Here is a 26698-nt window from a genome sequence, read left to right on the forward strand (position 1 = left end):
ACACTTTTATGTTTGGCGTTCCGAAACCCACCTTATCTCAGGCTGAAAAGCGTTTTTGTGCATTGTGCCATAACTTTTCAGGGAAGCTTCAGAACATGAAATTTTAACCTCCCACTATAGCAGAAAGGGTCTTTCTAGTAGTTGCACATCAAATCTAAACTGTCTGAAGTGTTTTTCCAAAGTTATCAACACTTTTATGTTTGGCGTTCCGAAACCCACCTTATCTCAGGCTGAAAAGCGTTTTTACGCATTGTGCCATAACTTTTCAGGGAAGCTTCAGAACATGAAATTTTAACCTCCCACTATAGCAGAAAGGGTCTTTCTAGTAGGTGCACATCAAATCTAAGCTGTCTGAAGTGTTTTTCGAAAGTTATCAACACTTTTATGTTTGGCGTTCCGAAACCCACCTTATCTCAGGCTGAAAAGCGTTTTTGTGCATTGTGCCATAACTTTTCAGGGAAGCTTCAGAACATGAAATTTTAACCTCCCACTATAGCAGAAAGGGTCTTTCTAGTAGTTGCACATCAAATCTAAGCTGTCTGAAGTGTTTTTCAAAAGTTATCAACACTTTTATGTTTTGGCGTTCCGAAACCCACCTTATCTCAGGCTGAAAAGCGTTTTTGTGCATTGTGCCATAACTTTTCAGGAAAGCTTCAGAACATGAAATTTTAACCTCCCACTATAGCAGAAAGGGTCTTTCTAGTAGGTGCACATCAAATCTAAGCTCTCTGAAGTGTTTTTCGAAAGTTATCAACACTTTTATGTTTGGCGTTCCGAAACCCACCTTATCTCAGGCTGAAAAGCGTTTTTGTGCATTGTGCCATTACTTTTCAGGGAAGCTTCAGAACATGAAATTTTAACCTCCCACTATAGCAGAAAGGGTCTTTCTAGTAGTTGCACATCAAATCTAAACTGTCTGAAGTGTTTTTCCAAAGTTATTAACACTTTTATGTTTGGCGTTCCGAAACCCACCTTATCTCAGGCTGAAAAGCGTTTTTGTGCATTGTGCCATAACTTTTCAGGGAAGCTTCAGAACATGAAATTTTAACCTCCCACTATAGCAGAAAGGGTCTTTCTAGTAGTTGCACATCAAATCTAAACTGTCTGAAGTGTTTTTCCAAAGTTATTAACACTTTTATGTTTGGCGTTCCGAAACCCACCTTATCTCAGGCTGAAAAGCGTTTTTGTGCATTGTGCCATAACTTTTCAGGGAAGCTTCAGAACATGAAATTTTAACCTCCCACTATAGCAGAAAGGGTCTTTCTAGTAGTTGCACATCAAATCTAAACTGTCTGAAGTGTGTTTCCAAAGTTATCAACACTTTTATGTTTGGCGTTCCGAAACCCACCTTATCTCAGGCTGAAAAGCGTTTTTACGCATTGTGCCATAACTTTTCAGGGAAGCTTCAGAACATGAAATTTTAACCTCCCACTATAGCAGAAAGGGTCTTTCTAGTAGGTGCACATCAAATCTAAGCTGTCTGAAGTGTTTTTCGAAAGTAATCAACACTTTTATGTTTGGCGTTCCGAAACCCACCTTATCTCAGGCTGAAAAGCGTTTTTGTGCATTGTGCCATAACTTTTCAGGGAAGCTTTAGAACATGAAATTTTAACCTCCCACTATAGCAGAAAGGGTCTTTCTAGTAGTTGCACATCAAATCTAAGCTGTCTGAAGTGTTTTTCAAAAGTTATCAACACTTTTATGTTTGGCGTTCCGAAACCCACCTTATCTCAGGCTGAAAAGCGTTTTTGTGCATTGTGCCATAACTTTTCAGGAAAGCTTCAGAACATGAAATTTTAACCTCCCACTATAGCAGAAAGGGTCTTTCTAGTAGGTGCACATCAAATCTAAGCTCTCTGAAGTGTTTTTCGAAAGTTATCAACACTTTTATGTTTGGCGTTCCGAAACCCACCTTATCTCAGGCTGAAAAGCGTTTTTGTGCATTGTGCCATAACTTTTCAGGGAAGCTTCAGAACATGAAATTTTAACCTCCCACTATAGCAGAAAGGGTCTTTCTAGTAGTTGCACATCAAATCTAAACTGTCTGAAGTGTTTTTCCAAAGTTATTAACACTTTTATGTTTGGCGTTCCGAAACCCACCTTATCTCAGGCTGAAAAGCGTTTTTGTGCATTGTGCCATAACTTTTCAGGGAAGCTTCAGAACATGAAATTTTAACCTCCCACTATAGCAGAAAGGGTCTTTCTAGTAGTTGCACATCAAATCTAAACTGTCTGAAGTGTTTTTCCAAAGTTATTAACACTTTTATGTTTGGCGTTCCGAAACCCACCTTATCTCAGGCTGAAAAGCGTTTTTGTGCATTGTGCCATAACTTTTCAGGGAAGCTTCAGAACATGAAATTTTAACCTCCCACTATAGCAGAAAGGGTCTTTCTAGTAGTTGCACATCAAATCTAAACTGTCTGAAGTGTTTTTCCAAAGTTATCAACACTTTTATGTTTGGCGTTCCGAAACCCACCTTATCTCAGGCTGAAAAGCGTTTTTACGCATTGTGCCATAACTTTTCAGGGAAGCTTCAGAACATGAAATTTTAACCTCCCACTATAGCAGAAAGGGTCTTTCTAGTAGGTGCACATCAAATCTAAGCTGTCTGAAGTGTTTTTCGAAAGTTATCAACACTTTTATGTTTGGCGTTCCGAAACCCACCTTATCTCATGCTGAAAAGCCTTTTTTTGCATTGTGCCATAACTTTTCAGGGAAGCTTTAGAACATGAAATTTTAACCTCCCACTATAGCAGAAAGGGTCTTTCTAGTAGTTGCACATCAAATCTAAGCTGTCTGAAGTGTTTTTCAAAAGTTATCAACACTTTTATGTTTGGCGTTCCGAAACCCACCTTATCTCAGGCTGAAAAGCGTTTTTGTGCATTGTGCCATAACTTTTCAGGAAAGCTTCAGAACATGAAATTTTAACCTCCCACTATAGCAGAAAGGGTCTTTCTAGTAGGTGCACATCAAATCTAAGCTCTCTGAAGTGTTTTTCGAAAGTTATCAACACTTTTATGTTTGGCGTTCCGAAACCCACCTTATCTCAGGCTGAAAAGCGTTTTTGTGCATTGTGCCAATACTTTTCAGGGAAGCTTCAGAACATGAAATTTTAACCTCCCACTATAGCAGACAGGGTCTTTCTAGTAGTTGCACATCAAATCTAAACTGTCTGAAGTGTTTTTCCAAAGTTATTAACACTTTTATGTTTGGCGTTCCGAAACCCACCTTATCTCAGGCTGAAAAGCGTTTTTGTGCATTGTGCCATAACTTTTCAGGGAAGCTTCAGAACATGAAATTTTAACCTCCCACTATAGCAGAAAGGGTCTTTCTAGTAGTTGCACATCAAATCTAAACTGTCTGAAGTGTTTTTCCAAAGTTATTAACACTTTTATGTTTGGCGTTCCGAAACCCACCTTATCTCAGGCTGAAAAGCGTTTTTGTGCATTGTGCCATAACTTTTCAGGGAAGCTTCAGAACATGAAATTTTAACCTCCCACTATAGCAGAAAGGGTCTTTCTAGTAGGTGCACATCAAATCTAAGCTGTCTGAAGTGTTTTTCGAAAGTTATCAACACTTTTATGTTTGGCGTTCCGAAACCCACCTTATCTCAGGCTGAAAAGCGTTTTTGTGCATTGTGCCATAACTTTTCAGGGAAGCTTCAGAACATGAAATTTTAACCTCCCACTATAGCAGAAAGGGTCTTTCTAGTAGTTGCACATCAAATCTAAGCTGTCTGAAGTGTTTTTCAAAAGTTATCAACACTTTTATGTTTGGCGTTCCGAAACCCACCTTATCTCAGGCTGAAAAGCGTTTTTGTGCATTGTGCCATAACTTTTCAGGAAAGCTTCAGAACATGAAATTTTAACCTCCCACTATAGCAGAAAGGGTCTTTCTAGTAGGTGCACATCAAATCTAAGCTCTCTGAAGTGTTTTTCGAAAGTTATCAACACTTTTATGTTTGGCGTTCCGAAACCCACCTTATCTCAGGCTGAAAAGCGTTTTTGTGCATTGTGCCATAACTTTTCAGGGAAGCTTCAGAACATGAAATTTTAACCTCCCACTATAGCAGAAAGGGTCTTTCTAGTAGTTGCACATCAAATCTAAACTGTCTGAAGTGTTTTTCCAAAGTTATTAACACTTTTATGTTTGGCGTTCCGAAACCCACCTTATCTCAGGCTGAAAAGCGTTTTTGTGCATTGTGCCATAACTTTTCAGGGAAGCTTCAGAACATGAAATTTTAACCTCCCACTATAGCAGAAAGGGTCTTTCTAGTAGTTGCACATCAAATCTAAACTGTCTGAAGTGTTTTTCCAAAGTTATCAACACTTTTATGTTTGGCGTTCCGAAACCCACCTTATCTCAGGCTGAAAAGCGTTTTTACGCATTGTGCCATAACTTTTCAGGGAAGCTTCAGAACATGAAATTTTAACCTCCCACTATAGCAGAAAGGGTCTTTCTAGTAGGTGCACATCAAATCTAAGCTGTCTGAAGTGTTTTTCGAAAGTTATCAACACTTTTATGTTTGGCGTTCCGAAACCCACCTTATCTCAGGCTGAAAAGCGTTTTTGTGCATTGTGCCATAACTTTTCAGGGAAGCTTCAGAACATGAAATTTTAACCTCCCACTATAGCAGAAAGGGTCTTTCTAGTAGTTGCACATCAAATCTAAGCTGTCTGAAGTGTTTTTCAAAAGTTATCAACACTTTTATGTTTGGCGTTCCGAAACCCACCTTATCTCAGGCTGAAAAGCGTTTTTGTGCATTGTGCCATAACTTTTCAGGAAAGCTTCAGAACATGAAATTTTAACCTCCCACTATAGCAGAAAGGGTCTTTCTAGTAGGTGCACATCAAATCTAAGCTCTCTGAAGTGTTTTTCGAAAGTTATCAACACTTTTATGTTTGGCGTTCCGAAACCCACCTTATCTCAGGCTGAAAAGCGTTTTTGTGCATTGTGCCATAACTTTTCAGGGAAGCTTCAGAACATGAAATTTTAACCTCCCACTATAGCAGAAAGGGTCTTTCTAGTAGTTGCACATCAAATCTAAACTGTCTGAAGTGTTTTTCCAAAGTTATTAACACTTTTATGTTTGGCGTTCCGAAACCCACCTTATCTCAGGCTGAAAAGCGTTTTTGTGCATTGTGCCATAACTTTTCAGGGAAGCTTCAGAACATGAAATTTTAACCTCCCACTATAGCAGAAAGGGTCTTTCTAGTAGTTGCACATCAAATCTAAACTGTCTGAAGTGTTTTTCCAAAGTTATTAACACTTTTATGTTTGGCGTTCCGAAACCCACCTTATCTCAGGCTGAAAAGCGTTTTTGTGCATTGTGCCATAACTTTTCAGGGAAGCTTCAGAACATGAAATTTTAACCTCCCACTATAGCAGAAAGGGTCTTTCTAGTAGTTGCACATCAAATCTAAACTGTCTGAAGTGTTTTTCCAAAGTTATCAACACTTTTATGTTTGGCGTTCCGAAACCCACCTTATCTCAGGCTGAAAAGCGTTTTTACGCATTGTGCCATAACTTTTCAGGGAAGCTTCAGAACATGAAATTTTAACCTCCCACTATAGCAGAAAGGGTCTTTCTAGTAGGTGCACATCAAATCTAAGCTGTCTGAAGTGTTTTTCGAAAGTTATCAACACTTTTATGTTTGGCGTTCCGAAACCCACCTTATCTCATGCTGAAAAGCCTTTTTTTGCATTGTGCCATAACTTTTCAGGGAAGCTTTAGAACATGAAATTTTAACCTCCCACTATAGCAGAAAGGGTCTTTCTAGTAGTTGCACATCAAATCTAAGCTGTCTGAAGTGTTTTTCAAAAGTTATCAACACTTTTATGTTTGGCGTTCCGAAACCCACCTTATCTCAGGCTGAAAAGCGTTTTTGTGCATTGTGCCATAACTTTTCAGGAAAGCTTCAGAACATGAAATTTTAACCTCCCACTATAGCAGAAAGGGTCTTTCTAGTAGGTGCACATCAAATCTAAGCTCTCTGAAGTGTTTTTCGAAAGTTATCAACACTTTTATGTTTGGCGTTCCGAAACCCACCTTATCTCAGGCTGAAAAGCGTTTTTGTGCATTGTGCCAATACTTTTCAGGGAAGCTTCAGAACATGAAATTTTAACCTCCCACTATAGCAGACAGGGTCTTTCTAGTAGTTGCACATCAAATCTAAACTGTCTGAAGTGTTTTTCCAAAGTTATTAACACTTTTATGTTTGGCGTTCCGAAACCCACCTTATCTCAGGCTGAAAAGCGTTTTTGTGCATTGTGCCATAACTTTTCAGGGAAGCTTCAGAACATGAAATTTTAACCTCCCACTATAGCAGAAAGGGTCTTTCTAGTAGTTGCACATCAAATCTAAACTGTCTGAAGTGTTTTTCCAAAGTTATTAACACTTTTATGTTTGGCGTTCCGAAACCCACCTTATCTCAGGCTGAAAAGCGTTTTTGTGCATTGTGCCATAACTTTTCAGGGAAGCTTCAGAACATGAAATTTTAACCTCCCACTATAGCAGAAAGGGTCTTTCTAGTAGGTGCACATCAAATCTAAGCTGTCTGAAGTGTTTTTCGAAAGTTATCAACACTTTTATGTTTGGCGTTCCGAAACCCACCTTATCTCAGGCTGAAAAGCGTTTTTGTGCATTGTGCCATAACTTTTCAGGGAAGCTTCAGAACATGAAATTTTAACCTCCCACTATAGCAGAAAGGGTCTTTCTAGTAGTTGCACATCAAATCTAAGCTGTCTGAAGTGTTTTTCAAAAGTTATCAACACTTTTATGTTTGGCGTTCCGAAACCCACCTTATCTCAGGCTGAAAAGCGTTTTTGTGCATTGTGCCATAACTTTTCAGGAAAGCTTCAGAACATGAAATTTTAACCTCCCACTATAGCAGAAAGGGTCTTTCTAGTAGGTGCACATCAAATCTAAGCTCTCTGAAGTGTTTTTCGAAAGTTATCAACACTTTTATGTTTGGCGTTCCGAAACCCACCTTATCTCAGGCTGAAAAGCGTTTTTGTGCATTGTGCCATAACTTTTCAGGGAAGCTTCAGAACATGAAATTTTAACCTCCCACTATAGCAGAAAGGGTCTTTCTAGTAGTTGCACATCAAATCTAAACTGTCTGAAGTGTTTTTCCAAAGTTATTAACACTTTTATGTTTGGCGTTCCGAAACCCACCTTATCTCAGGCTGAAAAGCGTTTTTGTGCATTGTGCCATAACTTTTCAGGGAAGCTTCAGAACATGAAATTTTAACCTCCCACTATAGCAGAAAGGGTCTTTCTAGTAGTTGCACATCAAATCTAAACTGTCTGAAGTGTTTTTCCAAAGTTATTAACACTTTTATGTTTGGCGTTCCGAAACCCACCTTATCTCAGGCTGAAAAGCGTTTTTGTGCATTGTGCCATAACTTTTCAGGGAAGCTTCAGAACATGAAATTTTAACCTCCCACTATAGCAGAAAGGGTCTTTCTAGTAGTTGCACATCAAATCTAAACTGTCTGAAGTGTTTTTCCAAAGTTATTAACACTTTTATGTTTGGCGTTCCGAAACCCACCTTATCTCAGGCTGAAAAGCGTTTTTGTGCATTGTGCCATAACTTTTCAGGGAAGCTTCAGAACATGAAATTTTAACCTCCCACTATAGCAGAAAGGGTCTTTCTAGTAGTTGCACATCAAATCTAAACTGTCTGAAGTGTTTTTCCAAAGTTATCAACACTTTTATGTTTGGCGTTCCGAAACCCACCTTATCTCAGGCTGAAAAGCGTTTTTACGCATTGTGCCATAACTTTTCAGGGAAGCTTCAGAACATGAAATTTTAACCTCCCACTATAGCAGAAAGGGTCTTTCTAGTAGGTGCACATCAAATCTAAGATGTCTGAAGTGTTTTTCGAAAGTTATCAACACTTTTATGTTTGGCGTTCCGAAACCCACCTTATCTCAGGCTGAAAAGCGTTTTTGTGCATTGTGCCATAACTTTTCAGGGAAGCTTCAGAACATGAAATTTTAACCTCCCACTATAGCAGAAAGGGTCTTTCTAGTAGTTGCACATCAAATCTAAGCTGTCTGAAGTGTTTTTCAAAAGTTATCAACACTTTTATGTTTGGCGTTCCGAAACCCACCTTATCTCAGGCTGAAAAGCGTTTTTGTGCATTGTGCCATAACTTTTCAGGGAAGCTTCAGAACATGAAATTTTAACCTCCCACTATAGCAGAAAGGGTCTTTCTAGTAGTTGCACATCAAATCTAAGCTGTCTGAAGTGTTTTTCAAAAGTTATCAACACTTTTATGTTTGGCGTTCCGAAACCCACCTTATCTCAGGCTGAAAAGCGTTTTTGTGCATTGTGCCATAACTTTTCAGGAAAGCTTCAGAACATGAAATTTTAACCTCCCACTATAGCAGAAAGGGTCTTTCTAGTAGTTGCACATCAAATCTAAAGTGTCTGAAGTGTTTTTCCAAAGTTATCAACACTTTTATGTTTGGCGTTCCGAAACCCACCTTATCTCAGGCTGAAAAGCGTTTTTACGCATTGTGCCATAACTTTTCAGGGAAGCTTCAGAACATGAAATTTTAACCTCCCACTATAGCAGAAAGGGTCTTTCTAGTAGGTGCACATCAAATCTAAGCTCTCTGAAGTGTTTTTCGAAAGTTATCAACACTTTTATGTTTGGCGTTCCGAAACCCACCTTATCTCAGGCTGAAAAGCGTTTTTGTGCATTGTGCCATAACTTTTCAGGAAAGCTTCAGAACATGAAATTTTAACCTCCCACTATAGCAGAAAGGGTCTTTCTAGTAGTTGCACATCAAATCTAAACTGTCTGAAGTGTTTTTCCAAAGTTATTAACACTTTTATGTTTGGCGTTCCGAAACCCACCTTATCTCAGGCTGAAAAGCGTTTTTGTGCATTGTGCCATAACTTTTCAGGGAAGCTTCAGAACATGAAATTTTAACCTCCCACTATAGCAGAAAGGGTCTTTCTAGTAGTTGCACATCAAATCTAAACTGTCTGAAGTGTTTTTCCAAAGTTATCAACACTTTTATGTTTGGCGTTCCGAAACCCACCTTATCTCAGGCTGAAAAGCGTTTTTGTGCATTGTGCCATAACTTTTCAGGGAAGCTTCAGAACATGAAATTTTAACCTCCCACTATAGCAGAAAGGGTCTTTCTAGTAGTTGCACATCAAATCTAAACTGTCTGAAGTGTTTTTCCAAAGTTATCAACACTTTTATGTTTGGCGTTCCGAAACCCACCTTATCTCAGGCTGAAAAGCGTTTTTGTGCATTGTGCCATAACTTTTCAGGGAAGCTTCAGAACATGAAATTTTAACCTCCCACTATAGCAGAAAGGGTCTTTCTAGTAGTTGCACATCAAATCTAAACTGTCTGAAGTGTTTTTCCAAAGTTATAAACACTTTTATGTTTGGCGTTCCGAAACCCACCTTATCTCAGGCTGAAAAGCGTTTTTACGCATTGTGCCATAACTTTTCAGGGAAGCTTCAGAACATGAAATTTTAACCTCCCACTATAGCAGAAAGGATCTTTCTAGTAGGTGCACATCAAATCTAAGCTCTCTGAAGTGTTTTTCGAAAGTTATCAACACTTTTATGTTTGGCGTTCCGAAACCCACCTTATCTCAGGCTGAAAAGCGTTTTTGTGCATTGTGCCATAACTTTTCAGGGAAGCTTCAGAACATGAAATTTTAACCTCCCACTATAGCAGAAAGGGTCTTTCTAGTAGTTGCACATCAAATCTAAACTGTCTGAAGTGTTTTTCCAAAGTTATTAACACTTTTATGTTTGGCGTTCCGAAACCCACCTTATCTCAGGCTGAAAAGCGTTTTTGTGCATTGTGCCATAACTTTTCAGGGAAGCTTCAGAACATGAAATTTTAACCTCCCACTATAGCAGAAAGGGTCTTTCTAGTAGTTGCACATCAAATCTAAACTGTCTGAAGTGTTTTTCCAAAGTTATTAACACTTTTATGTTTGGCGTTCCGAAACCCACCTTATCTCAGGCTGAAAAGCGTTTTTGTGCATTGTGCCATAACTTTTCAGGGAAGCTTCAGAACATGAAATTTTAACCTCCCACTATAGCAGAAAGGGTCTTTCTAGTAGTTGCACATCAAATCTAAACTGTCTGAAGTGTTTTTCCAAAGTTATCAACACTTTTATGTTTGGCGTTCCGAAACCCACCTTATCTCAGGCTGAAAAGCGTTTTTACGCATTGTGCCATAACTTTTCAGGGAAGCTTCAGAACATGAAATTTTAACCTCCCACTATAGCAGAAAGGGTCTTTCTAGTAGGTGCACATCAAATCTAAGCTGTCTGAAGTGTTTTTCGAAAGTTATCAACACTTTTATGTTTGGCGTTCCGAAACCCACCTTATCTCAGGCTGAAAAGCGTTTTTGTGCATTGTGCCATAACTTTTCAGGGAAGCTTCAGAACATGAAATTTTAACCTCCCACTATAGCAGAAAGGGTCTTTCTAGTAGTTGCACATCAAATCTAAGCTGTCTGAAGTGTTTTTCAAAAGTTATCAACACTTTTATGTTTGGCGTTCCGAAACCCACCTTATCTCAGGCTGAAAAGCGTTTTTGTGCATTGTGCCATAACTTTTCAGGAAAGCTTCAGAACATGAAATTTTAACCTCCCACTATAGCAGAAAGGGTCTTTCTAGTAGGTGCACATCAAATCTAAGCTCTCTGAAGTGTTTTTCGAAAGTTATCAACACTTTTATGTTTGGCGTTCCGAAACCCACCTTATCTCAGGCTGAAAAGCGTTTTTGTGCATTGTGCCATAACTTTTCAGGGAAGCTTCAGAACATGAAATTTTAACCTCCCACTATAGCAGAAAGGGTCTTTCTAGTAGTTGCACATCAAATCTAAACTGTCTGAAGTGTTTTTCCAAAGTTATTAACACTTTTATGTTTGGCGTTCCGAAACCCACCTTATCTCAGGCTGAAAAGCGTTTTTGTGCATTGTGCCATAACTTTTCAGGGAAGCTTCAGAACATGAAATTTTAACCTCCCACTATAGCAGAAAGGGTCTTTCTAGTAGTTGCACATCAAATCTAAACTGTCTGAAGTGTTTTTCCAAAGTTATTAACACTTTTATGTTTGGCGTTCCGAAACCCACCTTATCTCAGGCTGAAAAGCGTTTTTGTGCATTGTGCCATAACTTTTCAGGGAAGCTTCAGAACATGAAATTTTAACCTCCCACTATAGCAGAAAGGGTCTTTCTAGTAGTTGCACATCAAATCTAAACTGTCTGAAGTGTTTTTCCAAAGTTATCAACACTTTTATGTTTGGCGTTCCGAAACCCACCTTATCTCAGGCTGAAAAGCGTTTTTACGCATTGTGCCATAACTTTTCAGGGAAGCTTCAGAACATGAAATTTTAACCTCCCACTATAGCAGAAAGGGTCTTTCTAGTAGGTGCACATCAAATCTAAGCTGTCTGAAGTGTTTTTCGAAAGTTATCAACACTTTTATGTTTGGCGTTCCGAAACCCACCTTATCTCATGCTGAAAAGCCTTTTTTTGCATTGTGCCATAACTTTTCAGGGAAGCTTTAGAACATGAAATTTTAACCTCCCACTATAGCAGAAAGGGTCTTTCTAGTAGTTGCACATCAAATCTAAGCTGTCTGAAGTGTTTTTCAAAAGTTATCAACACTTTTATGTTTGGCGTTCCGAAACCCACCTTATCTCAGGCTGAAAAGCGTTTTTGTGCATTGTGCCATAACTTTTCAGGAAAGCTTCAGAACATGAAATTTTAACCTCCCACTATAGCAGAAAGGGTCTTTCTAGTAGGTGCACATCAAATCTAAGCTCTCTGAAGTGTTTTTCGAAAGTTATCAACACTTTTATGTTTGGCGTTCCGAAACCCACCTTATCTCAGGCTGAAAAGCGTTTTTGTGCATTGTGCCAATACTTTTCAGGGAAGCTTCAGAACATGAAATTTTAACCTCCCACTATAGCAGACAGGGTCTTTCTAGTAGTTGCACATCAAATCTAAACTGTCTGAAGTGTTTTTCCAAAGTTATTAACACTTTTATGTTTGGCGTTCCGAAACCCACCTTATCTCAGGCTGAAAAGCGTTTTTGTGCATTGTGCCATAACTTTTCAGGGAAGCTTCAGAACATGAAATTTTAACCTCCCACTATAGCAGAAAGGGTCTTTCTAGTAGTTGCACATCAAATCTAAACTGTCTGAAGTGTTTTTCCAAAGTTATTAACACTTTTATGTTTGGCGTTCCGAAACCCACCTTATCTCAGGCTGAAAAGCGTTTTTGTGCATTGTGCCATAACTTTTCAGGGAAGCTTCAGAACATGAAATTTTAACCTCCCACTATAGCAGAAAGGGTCTTTCTAGTAGGTGCACATCAAATCTAAGCTGTCTGAAGTGTTTTTCGAAAGTTATCAACACTTTTATGTTTGGCGTTCCGAAACCCACCTTATCTCAGGCTGAAAAGCGTTTTTGTGCATTGTGCCATAACTTTTCAGGGAAGCTTCAGAACATGAAATTTTAACCTCCCACTATAGCAGAAAGGGTCTTTCTAGTAGTTGCACATCAAATCTAAGCTGTCTGAAGTGTTTTTCAAAAGTTATCAACACTTTTATGTTTGGCGTTCCGAAACCCACCTTATCTCAGGCTGAAAAGCGTTTTTGTGCATTGTGCCATAACTTTTCAGGAAAGCTTCAGAACATGAAATTTTAACCTCCCACTATAGCAGAAAGGGTCTTTCTAGTAGGTGCACATCAAATCTAAGCTCTCTGAAGTGTTTTTCGAAAGTTATCAACACTTTTATGTTTGGCGTTCCGAAACCCACCTTATCTCAGGCTGAAAAGCGTTTTTGTGCATTGTGCCATAACTTTTCAGGGAAGCTTCAGAACATGAAATTTTAACCTCCCACTATAGCAGAAAGGGTCTTTCTAGTAGTTGCACATCAAATCTAAACTGTCTGAAGTGTTTTTCCAAAGTTATTAACACTTTTATGTTTGGCGTTCCGAAACCCACCTTATCTCAGGCTGAAAAGCGTTTTTGTGCATTGTGCCATAACTTTTCAGGGAAGCTTCAGAACATGAAATTTTAACCTCCCACTATAGCAGAAAGGGTCTTTCTAGTAGTTGCACATCAAATCTAAACTGTCTGAAGTGTTTTTCCAAAGTTATTAACACTTTTATGTTTGGCGTTCCGAAACCCACCTTATCTCAGGCTGAAAAGCGTTTTTGTGCATTGTGCCATAACTTTTCAGGGAAGCTTCAGAACATGAAATTTTAACCTCCCACTATAGCAGAAAGGGTCTTTCTAGTAGTTGCACATCAAATCTAAACTGTCTGAAGTATTTTTCCAAAGTTATTAACACTTTTATGTTTGGCGTTCCGAAACCCACCTTATCTCAGGCTGAAAAGCGTTTTTGTGCATTGTGCCATAACTTTTCAGGGAAGCTTCAGAACATGAAATTTTAACCTCCCACTATAGCAGAAAGGGTCTTTCTAGTAGTTGCACATCAAATCTAAACTGTCTGAAGTGTTTTTCCAAAGTTATCAACACTTTTATGTTTGGCGTTCCGAAACCCACCTTATCTCAGGCTGAAAAGCGTTTTTACGCATTGTGCCATAACTTTTCAGGGAAGCTTCAGAACATGAAATTTTAACCTCCCACTATAGCAGAAAGGGTCTTTCTAGTAGGTGCACATCAAATCTAAGATGTCTGAAGTGTTTTTCGAAAGTTATCAACACTTTTATGTTTGGCGTTCCGAAACCCACCTTATCTCAGGCTGAAAAGCGTTTTTGTGCATTGTGCCATAACTTTTCAGGGAAGCTTCAGAACATGAAATTTTAACCTCCCACTATAGCAGAAAGGGTCTTTCTAGTAGTTGCACATCAAATCTAAGCTGTCTGAAGTGTTTTTCAAAAGTTATCAACACTTTTATGTTTGGCGTTCCGAAACCCACCTTATCTCAGGCTGAAAAGCGTTTTTGTGCATTGTGCCATAACTTTTCAGGGAAGCTTCAGAACATGAAATTTTAACCTCCCACTATAGCAGAAAGGGTCTTTCTAGTAGTTGCACATCAAATCTAAGCTGTCTGAAGTGTTTTTCAAAAGTTATCAACACTTTTATGTTTGGCGTTCCGAAACCCACCTTATCTCAGGCTGAAAAGCGTTTTTGTGCATTGTGCCATAACTTTTCAGGAAAGCTTCAGAACATGAAATTTTAACCTCCCACTATAGCAGAAAGGGTCTTTCTAGTAGTTGCACATCAAATCTAAAGTGTCTGAAGTGTTTTTCCAAAGTTATCAACACTTTTATGTTTGGCGTTCCGAAACCCACCTTATCTCAGGCTGAAAAGCGTTTTTACGCATTGTGCCATAACTTTTCAGGGAAGCTTCAGAACATGAAATTTTAACCTCCCACTATAGCAGAAAGGGTCTTTCTAGTAGGTGCACATCAAATCTAAGCTCTCTGAAGTGTTTTTCGAAAGTTATCAACACTTTTATGTTTGGCGTTCCGAAACCCACCTTATCTCAGGCTGAAAAGCGTTTTTGTGCATTGTGCCATAACTTTTCAGGAAAGCTTCAGAACATGAAATTTTAACCTCCCACTATAGCAGAAAGGGTCTTTCTAGTAGTTGCACATCAAATCTAAACTGTCTGAAGTGTTTTTCCAAAGTTATTAACACTTTTATGTTTGGCGTTCCGAAACCCACCTTATCTCAGGCTGAAAAGCGTTTTTGTGCATTGTGCCATAACTTTTCAGGGAAGCTTCAGAACATGAAATTTTAACCTCCCACTATAGCAGAAAGGGTCTTTCTAGTAGTTGCACATCAAATCTAAACTGTCTGAAGTGTTTTTCCAAAGTTATCAACACTTTTATGTTTGGCGTTCCGAAACCCACCTTATCTCAGGCTGAAAAGCGTTTTTGTGCATTGTGCCATAACTTTTCAGGGAAGCTTCAGAACATGAAATTTTAACCTCCCACTATAGCAGAAAGGGTCTTTCTAGTAGTTGCACATCAAATCTAAACTGTCTGAAGTGTTTTTCCAAAGTTATCAACACTTTTATGTTTGGCGTTCCGAAACCCACCTTATCTCAGGCTGAAAAGCGTTTTTGTGCATTGTGCCATAACTTTTCAGGGAAGCTTCAGAACATGAAATTTTAACCTCCCACTATAGCAGAAAGGGTCTTTCTAGTAGTTGCACATCAAATCTAAACTGTCTGAAGTGTTTTTCCAAAGTTATAAACACTTTTATGTTTGGCGTTCCGAAACCCACCTTATCTCAGGCTGAAAAGCGTTTTTACGCATTGTGCCATAACTTTTCAGGGAAGCTTCAGAACATGAAATTTTAACCTCCCACTATAGCAGAAAGGATCTTTCTAGTAGGTGCACATCAAATCTAAGCTCTCTGAAGTGTTTTTCGAAAGTTATCAACACTTTTATGTTTGGCGTTCCGAAACCCACCTTATCTCAGGCTGAAAAGCGTTTTTGTGCATTGTGCCATAACTTTTCAGGGAAGCTTCAGAACATGAAATTTTAACCTCCCACTATAGCAGAAAGGGTCTTTCTAGTAGTTGCACATCAAATCTAAACTGTCTGAAGTGTTTTTCCAAAGTTATTAACACTTTTATGTTTGGCGTTCCGAAACCCACCTTATCTCAGGCTGAAAAGCGTTTTTGTGCATTGTGCCATAACTTTTCAGGGAAGCTTCAGAACATGAAATTTTAACCTCCCACTATAGCAGAAAGGGTCTTTCTAGTAGTTGCACATCAAATCTAAACTGTCTGAAGTGTTTTTCCAAAGTTATTAACACTTTTATGTTTGGCGTTCCGAAACCCACCTTATCTCAGGCTGAAAAGCGTTTTTGTGCATTGTGCCATAACTTTTCAGGGAAGCTTCAGAACATGAAATTTTAACCTCCCACTATAGCAGAAAGGGTCTTTCTAGTAGTTGCACATCAAATCTAAACTGTCTGAAGTGTTTTTCCAAAGTTATCAACACTTTTATGTTTGGCGTTCCGAAACCCACCTTATCTCAGGCTGAAAAGCGTTTTTACGCATTGTGCCATAACTTTTCAGGGAAGCTTCAGAACATGAAATTTTAACCTCCCACTATAGCAGAAAGGGTCTTTCTAGTAGGTGCACATCAAATCTAAGCTGTCTGAAGTGTTTTTCGAAAGTTATCAACACTTTTATGTTTGGCGTTCCGAAACCCACCTTATCTCAGGCTGAAAAGCGTTTTTGTGCATTGTGCCATAACTTTTCAGGGAAGCTTCAGAACATGAAATTTTAACCTCCCACTATAGCAGAAAGGGTCTTTCTAGTAGTTGCACATCAAATCTAAGCTGTCTGAAGTGTTTTTCAAAAGTTATCAACACTTTTATGTTTGGCGTTCCGAAACCCACCTTATCTCAGGCTGAAAAGCGTTTTTGTGCATTGTGCCATAACTTTTCAGGAAAGCTTCAGAACATGAAATTTTAACCTCCCACTATAGCAGAAAGGGTCTTTCTAGTAGGTGCACATCAAATCTAAGCTCTCTGAAGTGTTTTTCGAAAGTTATCAACACTTTTATGTTTGGCGTTCCGAAACCCACCTTATCTCAGGCTGAAAAGCGTTTTTGTGCATTGTGCCATAACTTTTCAGGGAAGCTTCAGAACATGAAATTTTAACCTCCCACTATAGCAGAAAGGGTCTTTCTAGTAGTTGCACATCAAATCTAAACTGTCTGAAGTGTTTTTCCAAAGTTATTAACACTTTTATGTTTGGCGTTCCGAAACCCACCTTATCTCAGGCTGAAAAGCGTTTTTGTGCATTGTGCCATAACTTTTCAGGGAAGCTTCAGAACATGAAATTTTAACCTCCCACTATAGCAGAAAGGGTCTTTCTAGTAGTTGCACATCAAATCTAAACTGTCTGAAGTGTTTTTCCAAAGTTATTAACACTTTTATGTTTGGCGTTCCGAAACCCACCTTATCTCAGGCTGAAAAGCGTTTTTGTGCATTGTGCCATAACTTTTCAGGGAAGCTTCAGAACATGAAATTTTAACCTCCCACTATAGCAGAAAGGGTCTTTCTAGTAGTTGCACATCAAATCTAAACTGTCTGAAGTGTTTTTCCAAAGTTATCAACACTTTTATGTTTGGCGTTCCGAAACCCACCTTATCTCAGGCTGAAAAGCGTTTTTACGCATTGTGCCATAACTTTTCAGGGAAGCTTCAGAACATGAAATTTTAACCTCCCACTATAGCAGAAAGGGTCTTTCTAGTAGGTGCACATCAAATCTAAGCTGTCTGAAGTGTTTTTCGAAAGTTATCAACACTTTTATGTTTGGCGTTCCGAAACCCACCTTATCTCAGGCTGAAAAGCGTTTTTGTGCATTGTGCCATAACTTTTCAGGGAAGCTTTAGAACATGAAATTTTAACCTCCCACTATAGCAGAAAGGGTCTTTCTAGTAGTTGCACATCAAATCTAAGCTGTCTGAAGTGTTTTTCAAAAGTTATCAACACTTTTATGTTTGGCGTTCCGAAACCCACCTTATCTCAGGCTGAAAAGCGTTTTTGTGCATTGTGCCATAACTTTTCAGGAAAGCTTCAGAACATGAAATTTTAACCTCCCACTATAGCAGAAAGGGTCTTTCTAGTAGGTGCACATCAAATCTAAGCTCTCTGAAGTGTTTTTCGAAAGTTATCAACACTTTTATGTTTGGCGTTCCGAAACCCACCTTATCTCAGGCTGAAAAGCGTTTTTGTGCATTGTGCCATAACTTTTCAGGGAAGCTTCAGAACATGAAATTTTAACCTCCCACTATAGCAGAAAGGGTCTTTCTAGTAGTTGCACATCAAATCTAAACTGTCTGAAGTGTTTTTCCAAAGTTATTAACACTTTTATGTTTGGCGTTCCGAAACCCACCTTATCTCAGGCTGAAAAGCGTTTTTGTGCATTGTGCCATAACTTTTCAGGGAAGCTTCAGAACATGAAATTTTAACCTCCCACTATAGCAGAAAGGGTCTTTCTAGTAGTTGCACATCAAATCTAAACTGTCTGAAGTGTTTTTCCAAAGTTATTAACACTTTTATGTTTGGCGTTCCGAAACCCACCTTATCTCAGGCTGAAAAGCGTTTTTGTGCATTGTGCCATAACTTTTCAGGGAAGCTTCAGAACATGAAATTTTAACCTCCCACTATAGCAGAAAGGGTCTTTCTAGTAGGTGCACATCAAATCTAAGCTGTCTGAAGTGTTTTTCGAAAGTTATCAACACTTTTATGTTTGGCGTTCCGAAACCCACCTTATCTCAGGCTGAAAAGCGTTTTTGTGCATTGTGCCATAACTTTTCAGGGAAGCTTCAGAACATGAAATTTTAACCTCCCACTATAGCAGAAAGGGTCTTTCTAGTAGTTGCACATCAAATCTAAGCTGTCTGAAGTGTTTTTCAAAAGTTATCAACACTTTTATGTTTGGCGTTCCGAAACCCACCTTATCTCAGGCTGAAAAGCGTTTTTGTGCATTGTGCCATAACTTTTCAGGAAAGCTTCAGAACATGAAATTTTAACCTCCCACTATAGCAGAAAGGGTCTTTCTAGTAGGTGCACATCAAATCTAAGCTCTCTGAAGTGTTTTTCGAAAGTTATCAACACTTTTATGTTTGGCGTTCCGAAACCCACCTTATCTCAGGCTGAAAAGCGTTTTTGTGCATTGTGCCATAACTTTTCAGGGAAGCTTCAGAACATGAAATTTTAACCTCCCACTATAGCAGAAAGGGTCTTTCTAGTAGTTGCACATCAAATCTAAACTGTCTGAAGTGTTTTTCCAAAGTTATTAACACTTTTATGTTTGGCGTTCCGAAACCCACCTTATCTCAGGCTGAAAAGCGTTTTTGTGCATTGTGCCATAACTTTTCAGGGAAGCTTCAGAACATGAAATTTTAACCTCCCACTATAGCAGAAAGGGTCTTTCTAGTAGTTGCACATCAAATCTAAACTGTCTGAAGTGTTTTTCCAAAGTTATTAACACTTTTATGTTTGGCGTTCCGAAACCCACCTTATCTCAGGCTGAAAAGCGTTTTTGTGCATTGTGCCATAACTTTTCAGGGAAGCTTCAGAACATGAAATTTTAACCTCCCACTATAGCAGAAAGGGTCTTTCTAGTAGTTGCACATCAAATCTAAACTGTCTGAAGTATTTTTCCAAAGTTATTAACACTTTTATGTTTGGCGTTCCGAAACCCACCTTATCTCAGGCTGAAAAGCGTTTTTGTGCATTGTGCCATAACTTTTCAGGGAAGCTTCAGAACATGAAATTTTAACCTCCCACTATAGCAGAAAGGGTCTTTCTAGTAGTTGCACATCAAATCTAAACTGTCTGAAGTGTTTTTCCAAAGTTATCAACACTTTTATGTTTGGCGTTCCGAAACCCACCTTATCTCAGGCTGAAAAGCGTTTTTACGCATTGTGCCATAACTTTTCAGGGAAGCTTCAGAACATGAAATTTTAACCTCCCACTATAGCAGAAAGGGTCTTTCTAGTAGGTGCACATCAAATCTAAGATGTCTGAAGTGTTTTTCGAAAGTTATCAACACTTTTATGTTTGGCGTTCCGAAACCCACCTTATCTCAGGCTGAAAAGCGTTTTTGTGCATTGTGCCATAACTTTTCAGGGAAGCTTCAGAACATGAAATTTTAACCTCCCACTATAGCAGAAAGGGTCTTTCTAGTAGTTGCACATCAAATCTAAGCTGTCTGAAGTGTTTTTCAAAAGTTATCAACACTTTTATGTTTGGCGTTCCGAAACCCACCTTATCTCAGGCTGAAAAGCGTTTTTGTGCATTGTGCCATAACTTTTCAGGGAAGCTTCAGAACATGAAATTTTAACCTCCCACTATAGCAGAAAGGGTCTTTCTAGTAGTTGCACATCAAATCTAAGCTGTCTGAAGTGTTTTTCAAAAGTTATCAACACTTTTATGTTTGGCGTTCCGAAACCCACCTTATCTCAGGCTGAAAAGCGTTTTTGTGCATTGTGCCATAACTTTTCAGGAAAGCTTCAGAACATGAAATTTTAACCTCCCACTATAGCAGAAAGGGTCTTTCTAGTAGTTGCACATCAAATCTAAAGTGTCTGAAGTGTTTTTCCAAAGTTATCAACACTTTTATGTTTGGCGTTCCGAAACCCACCTTATCTCAGGCTGAAAAGCGTTTTTACGCATTGTGCCATAACTTTTCAGGGAAGCTTCAGAACATGAAATTTTAACCTCCCACTATAGCAGAAAGGGTCTTTCTAGTAGGTGCACATCAAATCTAAGCTCTCTGAAGTGTTTTTCGAAAGTTATCAACACTTTTATGTTTGGCGTTCCGAAACCCACCTTATCTCAGGCTGAAAAGCGTTTTTGTGCATTGTGCCATAACTTTTCAGGAAAGCTTCAGAACATGAAATTTTAACCTCCCACTATAGCAGAAAGGGTCTTTCTAGTAGTTGCACATCAAATCTAAACTGTCTGAAGTGTTTTTCCAAAGTTATTAACACTTTTATGTTTGGCGTTCCGAAACCCACCTTATCTCAGGCTGAAAAGCGTTTTTGTGCATTGTGCCATAACTTTTCAGGGAAGCTTCAGAACATGAAATTTTAACCTCCCACTATAGCAGAAAGGGTCTTTCTAGTAGTTGCACATCAAATCTAAACTGTCTGAAGTGTTTTTCCAAAGTTATCAACACTTTTATGTTTGGCGTTCCGAAACCCACCTTATCTCAGGCTGAAAAGCGTTTTTGTGCATTGTGCCATAACTTTTCAGGGAAGCTTCAGAACATGAAATTTTAACCTCCCACTATAGCAGAAAGGGTCTTTCTAGTAGTTGCACATCAAATCTAAACTGTCTGAAGTGTTTTTCCAAAGTTATCAACACTTTTATGTTTGGCGTTCCGAAACCCACCTTATCTCAGGCTGAAAAGCGTTTTTGTGCATTGTGCCATAACTTTTCAGGGAAGCTTCAGAACATGAAATTTTAACCTCCCACTATAGCAGAAAGGGTCTTTCTAGTAGTTGCACATCAAATCTAAACTGTCTGAAGTGTTTTTCCAAAGTTATAAACACTTTTATGTTTGGCGTTCCGAAACCCACCTTATCTCAGGCTGAAAAGCGTTTTTACGCATTGTGCCATAACTTTTCAGGGAAGCTTCAGAACATGAAATTTTAACCTCCCACTATAGCAGAAAGGATCTTTCTAGTAGGTGCACATCAAATCTAAGCTCTCTGAAGTGTTTTTCGAAAGTTATCAACACTTTTATGTTTGGCGTTCCGAAACCCACCTTATCTCAGGCTGAAAAGCGTTTTTGTGCATTGTGCCATAACTTTTCAGGGAAGCTTCAGAACATGAAATTTTAACCTCCCACTATAGCAGAAAGGGTCTTTCTAGTAGTTGCACATCAAATCTAAACTGTCTGAAGTGTTTTTCCAAAGTTATTAACACTTTTATGTTTGGCGTTCCGAAACCCACCTTATCTCAGGCTGAAAAGCGTTTTTGTGCATTGTGCCATAACTTTTCAGGGAAGCTTCAGAACATGAAATTTTAACCTCCCACTATAGCAGAAAGGGTCTTTCTAGTAGTTGCACATCAAATCTAAACTGTCTGAAGTGTTTTTCCAAAGTTATTAACACTTTTATGTTTGGCGTTCCGAAACCCACCTTATCTCAGGCTGAAAAGCGTTTTTGTGCATTGTGCCATAACTTTTCAGGGAAGCTTCAGAACATGAAATTTTAACCTCCCACTATAGCAGAAAGGGTCTTTCTAGTAGTTGCACATCAAATCTAAACTGTCTGAAGTGTTTTTCCAAAGTTATCAACACTTTTATGTTTGGCGTTCCGAAACCCACCTTATCTCAGGCTGAAAAGCGTTTTTACGCATTGTGCCATAACTTTTCAGGGAAGCTTCAGAACATGAAATTTTAACCTCCCACTATAGCAGAAAGGGTCTTTCTAGTAGGTGCACATCAAATCTAAGCTGTCTGAAGTGTTTTTCGAAAGTTATCAACACTTTTATGTTTGGCGTTCCGAAACCCACCTTATCTCAGGCTGAAAAGCGTTTTTGTGCATTGTGCCATAACTTTTCAGGGAAGCTTCAGAACATGAAATTTTAACCTCCCACTATAGCAGAAAGGGTCTTTCTAGTAGTTGCACATCAAATCTAAGCTGTCTGAAGTGTTTTTCAAAAGTTATCAACACTTTTATGTTTGGCGTTCCGAAACCCACCTTATCTCAGGCTGAAAAGCGTTTTTGTGCATTGTGCCATAACTTTTCAGGAAAGCTTCAGAACATGAAATTTTAACCTCCCACTATAGCAGAAAGGGTCTTTCTAGTAGGTGCACATCAAATCTAAGCTCTCTGAAGTGTTTTTCGAAAGTTATCAACACTTTTATGTTTGGCGTTCCGAAACCCACCTTATCTCAGGCTGAAAAGCGTTTTTGTGCATTGTGCCATAACTTTTCAGGGAAGCTTCAGAACATGAAATTTTAACCTCCCACTATAGCAGAAAGGGTCTTTCTAGTAGTTGCACATCAAATCTAAACTGTCTGAAGTGTTTTTCCAAAGTTATTAACACTTTTATGTTTGGCGTTCCGAAACCCACCTTATCTCAGGCTGAAAAGCGTTTTTGTGCATTGTGCCATAACTTTTCAGGGAAGCTTCAGAACATGAAATTTTAACCTCCCACTATAGCAGAAAGGGTCTTTCTAGTAGTTGCACATCAAATCTAAACTGTCTGAAGTGTTTTTCCAAAGTTATTAACACTTTTATGTTTGGCGTTCCGAAACCCACCTTATCTCAGGCTGAAAAGCGTTTTTGTGCATTGTGCCATAACTTTTCAGGGAAGCTTCAGAACATGAAATTTTAACCTCCCACTATAGCAGAAAGGGTCTTTCTAGTAGTTGCACATCAAATCTAAACTGTCTGAAGTGTTTTTCCAAAGTTATCAACACTTTTATGTTTGGCGTTCCGAAACCCACCTTATCTCAGGCTGAAAAGCGTTTTTACGCATTGTGCCATAACTTTTCAGGGAAGCTTCAGAACATGAAATTTTAACCTCCCACTATAGCAGAAAGGGTCTTTCTAGTAGGTGCACATCAAATCTAAGCTGTCTGAAGTGTTTTTCGAAAGTTATCAACACTTTTATGTTTGGCGTTCCGAAACCCACCTTATCTCAGGCTGAAAAGCGTTTTTGTGCATTGTGCCATAACTTTTCAGGGAAGCTTTAGAACATGAAATTTTAACCTCCCACTATAGCAGAAAGGGTCTTTCTAGTAGTTGCACATCAAATCTAAGCTGTCTGAAGTGTTTTTCAAAAGTTATCAACACTTTTATGTTTGGCGTTCCGAAACCCACCTTATCTCAGGCTGAAAAGCGTTTTTGTGCATTGTGCCATAACTTTTCAGGAAAGCTTCAGAACATGAAATTTTAACCTCCCACTATAGCAGAAAGGGTCTTTCTAGTAGGTGCACATCAAATCTAAGCTCTCTGAAGTGTTTTTCGAAAGTTATCAACACTTTTATGTTTGGCGTTCCGAAACCCACCTTATCTCAGGCTGAAAAGCGTTTTTGTGCATTGTGCCATAACTTTTCAGGGAAGCTTCAGAACATGAAATTTTAACCTCCCACTATAGCAGAAAGGGTCTTTCTAGTAGTTGCACATCAAATCTAAACTGTCTGAAGTGTTTTTCCAAAGTTATCAACACTTTTATGTTTGGCGTTCCGAAACCCACCTTATCTCAGGCTGAAAAGCGTTTTTACGCATTGTGCCATAACTTTTCAGGAAAGCTTCAGAACATGAAATTTTAACCTCCCACTATAGCAGAAAGGGTCTTTCTAGTAGGTGCACATCAAATCTAAGCTCTCTGAAGTGTTTTTCCAAAGTTATTAACACTTTTATGTTTGGCGTTCCGAAACCCACCTTATCTCAGGCTGAAAAGCGTTTTTGTGCATTGTGCCATAACTTTTCAGGGAAGCTTCAGAACATGAAATTTTAACCTCCCACTATAGCAGAAAGGGTCTTTCTAGTAGTTGCACATCAAATCTAAACTGTCTGAAGTGTTTTTCCAAAGTTATTAACACTTTTATGTTTGGCGTTCCGAAACCCACCTTATCTCAGGCTGAAAAGCGTTTTTGTGCATTGTGCCATAACTTTTCAGGGAAGCTTCAGAACATGAAATTTTAACCTCCCACTATAGCAGAAAGGGTCTTTCTAGTAGTTGCACATCAAATCTAAACTGTCTGAAGTGTTTTTCCAAAGTTATCAACACTTTTATGTTTGGCGTTCCGAAACCCACCTTATCTCAGGCTGAAAAGCGTTTTTACGCATTGTGCCATAACTTTTCAGGGAAGCTTCAGAACATGAAATTTTAACCTCCCACTATAGCAGAAAGGGTCTTTCTAGTAGGTGCACATCAAATCTAAGCTGTCTGAAGTGTTTTTCGAAAGTTATCAACACTTTTATGTTTGGCGTTCCGAAACCCACCTTATCTCAGGCTGAAAAGCGTTTTTGTGCATTGTGCCATAACTTTTCAGGGAAGCTTTAGAACATGAAATTTTAACCTCCCACTATAGCAGAAAGGGTCTTTCTAGTAGTTGCACATCAAATCTAAGCTGTCTGAAGTGTTTTTCAAAAGTTATCAACACTTTTATGTTTGGCGTTCCGAAACCCACCTTATCTCAGGCTGAAAAGCGTTTTTGTGCATTGTGCCATAACTTTTCAGGAAAGCTTCAGAACATGAAATTTTAACCTCCCACTATAGCAGAAAGGGTCTTTCTAGTAGGTGCACATCAAATCTAAGCTCTCTGAAGTGTTTTTCGAAAGTTATCAACACTTTTATGTTTGGCGTTCCGAAACCCACCTTATCTCAGGCTGAAAAGCGTTTTTGTGCATTGTGCCATAACTTTTCAGGGAAGCTTCAGAACATGAAATTTTAACCTCCCACTATAGCAGAAAGGGTCTTTCTAGTAGTTGCACATCAAATCTAAACTGTCTGAAGTGTTTTTCCAAAGTTATTAACACTTTTATGTTTGGCGTTCCGAAACCCACCTTATCTCAGGCTGAAAAGCGTTTTTGTGCATTGTGCCATAACTTTTCAGGGAAGCTTCAGAACATGAAATTTTAACCTCCCACTATAGCAGAAAGGGTCTTTCTAGTAGTTGCACATCAAATCTAAACTGTCTGAAGTGTTTTTCCAAAGTTATTAACACTTTTATGTTTGGCGTTCCGAAACCCACCTTATCTCAGGCTGAAAAGCGTTTTTGTGCATTGTGCCATAACTTTTCAGGGAAGCTTCAGAACATGAAATTTTAACCTCCCACTATAGCAGAAAGGGTCTTTCTAGTAGTTGCACATCAAATCTAAACTGTCTGAAGTGTTTTTCCAAAGTTATCAACACTTTTATGTTTGGCGTTCCGAAACCCACCTTATCTCAGGCTGAAAAGCGTTTTTACGCATTGTGCCATAACTTTTCAGGGAAGCTTCAGAACATGAAATTTTAACCTCCCACTATAGCAGAAAGGGTCTTTCTAGTAGGTGCACATCAAATCTAAGCTGTCTGAAGTGTTTTTCGAAAGTTATCAACACTTTTATGTTTGGCGTTCCGAAACCCACCTTATCTCAGGCTGAAAAGCGTTTTTGTGCATTGTGCCATAACTTTTCAGGGAAGCTTCAGAACATGAAATTTTAACCTCCCACTATAGCAGAAAGGGTCTTTCTAGTAGTTGCACATCAAATCTAAGCTGTCTGAAGTGTTTTTCAAAAGTTATCAACACTTTTATGTTTGGCGTTCCGAAACCCACCTTATCTCAGGCTGAAAAGCGTTTTTGTGCATTGTGCCATAACTTTTCAGGAAAGCTTCAGAACATGAAATTTTAACCTCCCACTATAGCAGAAAGGGTCTTTCTAGTAGGTGCACATCAAATCTAAGCTCTCTGAAGTGTTTTTCGAAAGTTATCAACACTTTTATGTTTGGCGTTCCGAAACCCACCTTATCTCAGGCTGAAAAGCGTTTTTGTGCATTGTGCCATAACTTTTCAGGGAAGCTTCAGAACATGAAATTTTAACCTCCCACTATAGCAGAAAGGGTCTTTCTAGTAGTTGCACATCAAATCTAAACTGTCTGAAGTGTTTTTCCAAAGTTATTAACACTTTTATGTTTGGCGTTCCGAAACCCACCTTATCTCAGGCTGAAAAGCGTTTTTGTGCATTGTGCCATAACTTTTCAGGGAAGCTTCAGAACATGAAATTTTAACCTCCCACTATAGCAGAAAGGGTCTTTCTAGTAGTTGCACATCAAATCTAAACTGTCTGAAGTGTTTTTCCAAAGTTATTAACACTTTTATGTTTGGCGTTCCGAAACCCACCTTATCTCAGGCTGAAAAGCGTTTTTGTGCATTGTGCCATAACTTTTCAGGGAAGCTTCAGAACATGAAATTTTAACCTCCCACTATAGCAGAAAGGGTCTTTCTAGTAGTTGCACATCAAATCTAAACTGTCTGAAGTGTTTTTCCAAAGTTATCAACACTTTTATGTTTGGCGTTCCGAAACCCACCTTATCTCAGGCTGAAAAGCGTTTTTACGCATTGTGCCATAACTTTTCAGGGAAGCTTCAGAACATGAAATTTTAACCTCCCACTATAGCAGAAAGGGTCTTTCTAGTAAGTGCACATCAAATCTAAGATGTCTGAAGTGTTTTTCGAAAGTTATCAA

Source organism: Synchiropus splendidus, chromosome 3 (genome assembly GCF_027744825.2).
Source record: "Synchiropus splendidus isolate RoL2022-P1 chromosome 3, RoL_Sspl_1.0, whole genome shotgun sequence".
Lineage (NCBI taxonomy): Eukaryota > Metazoa > Chordata > Actinopteri > Syngnathiformes > Callionymidae > Synchiropus > Synchiropus splendidus.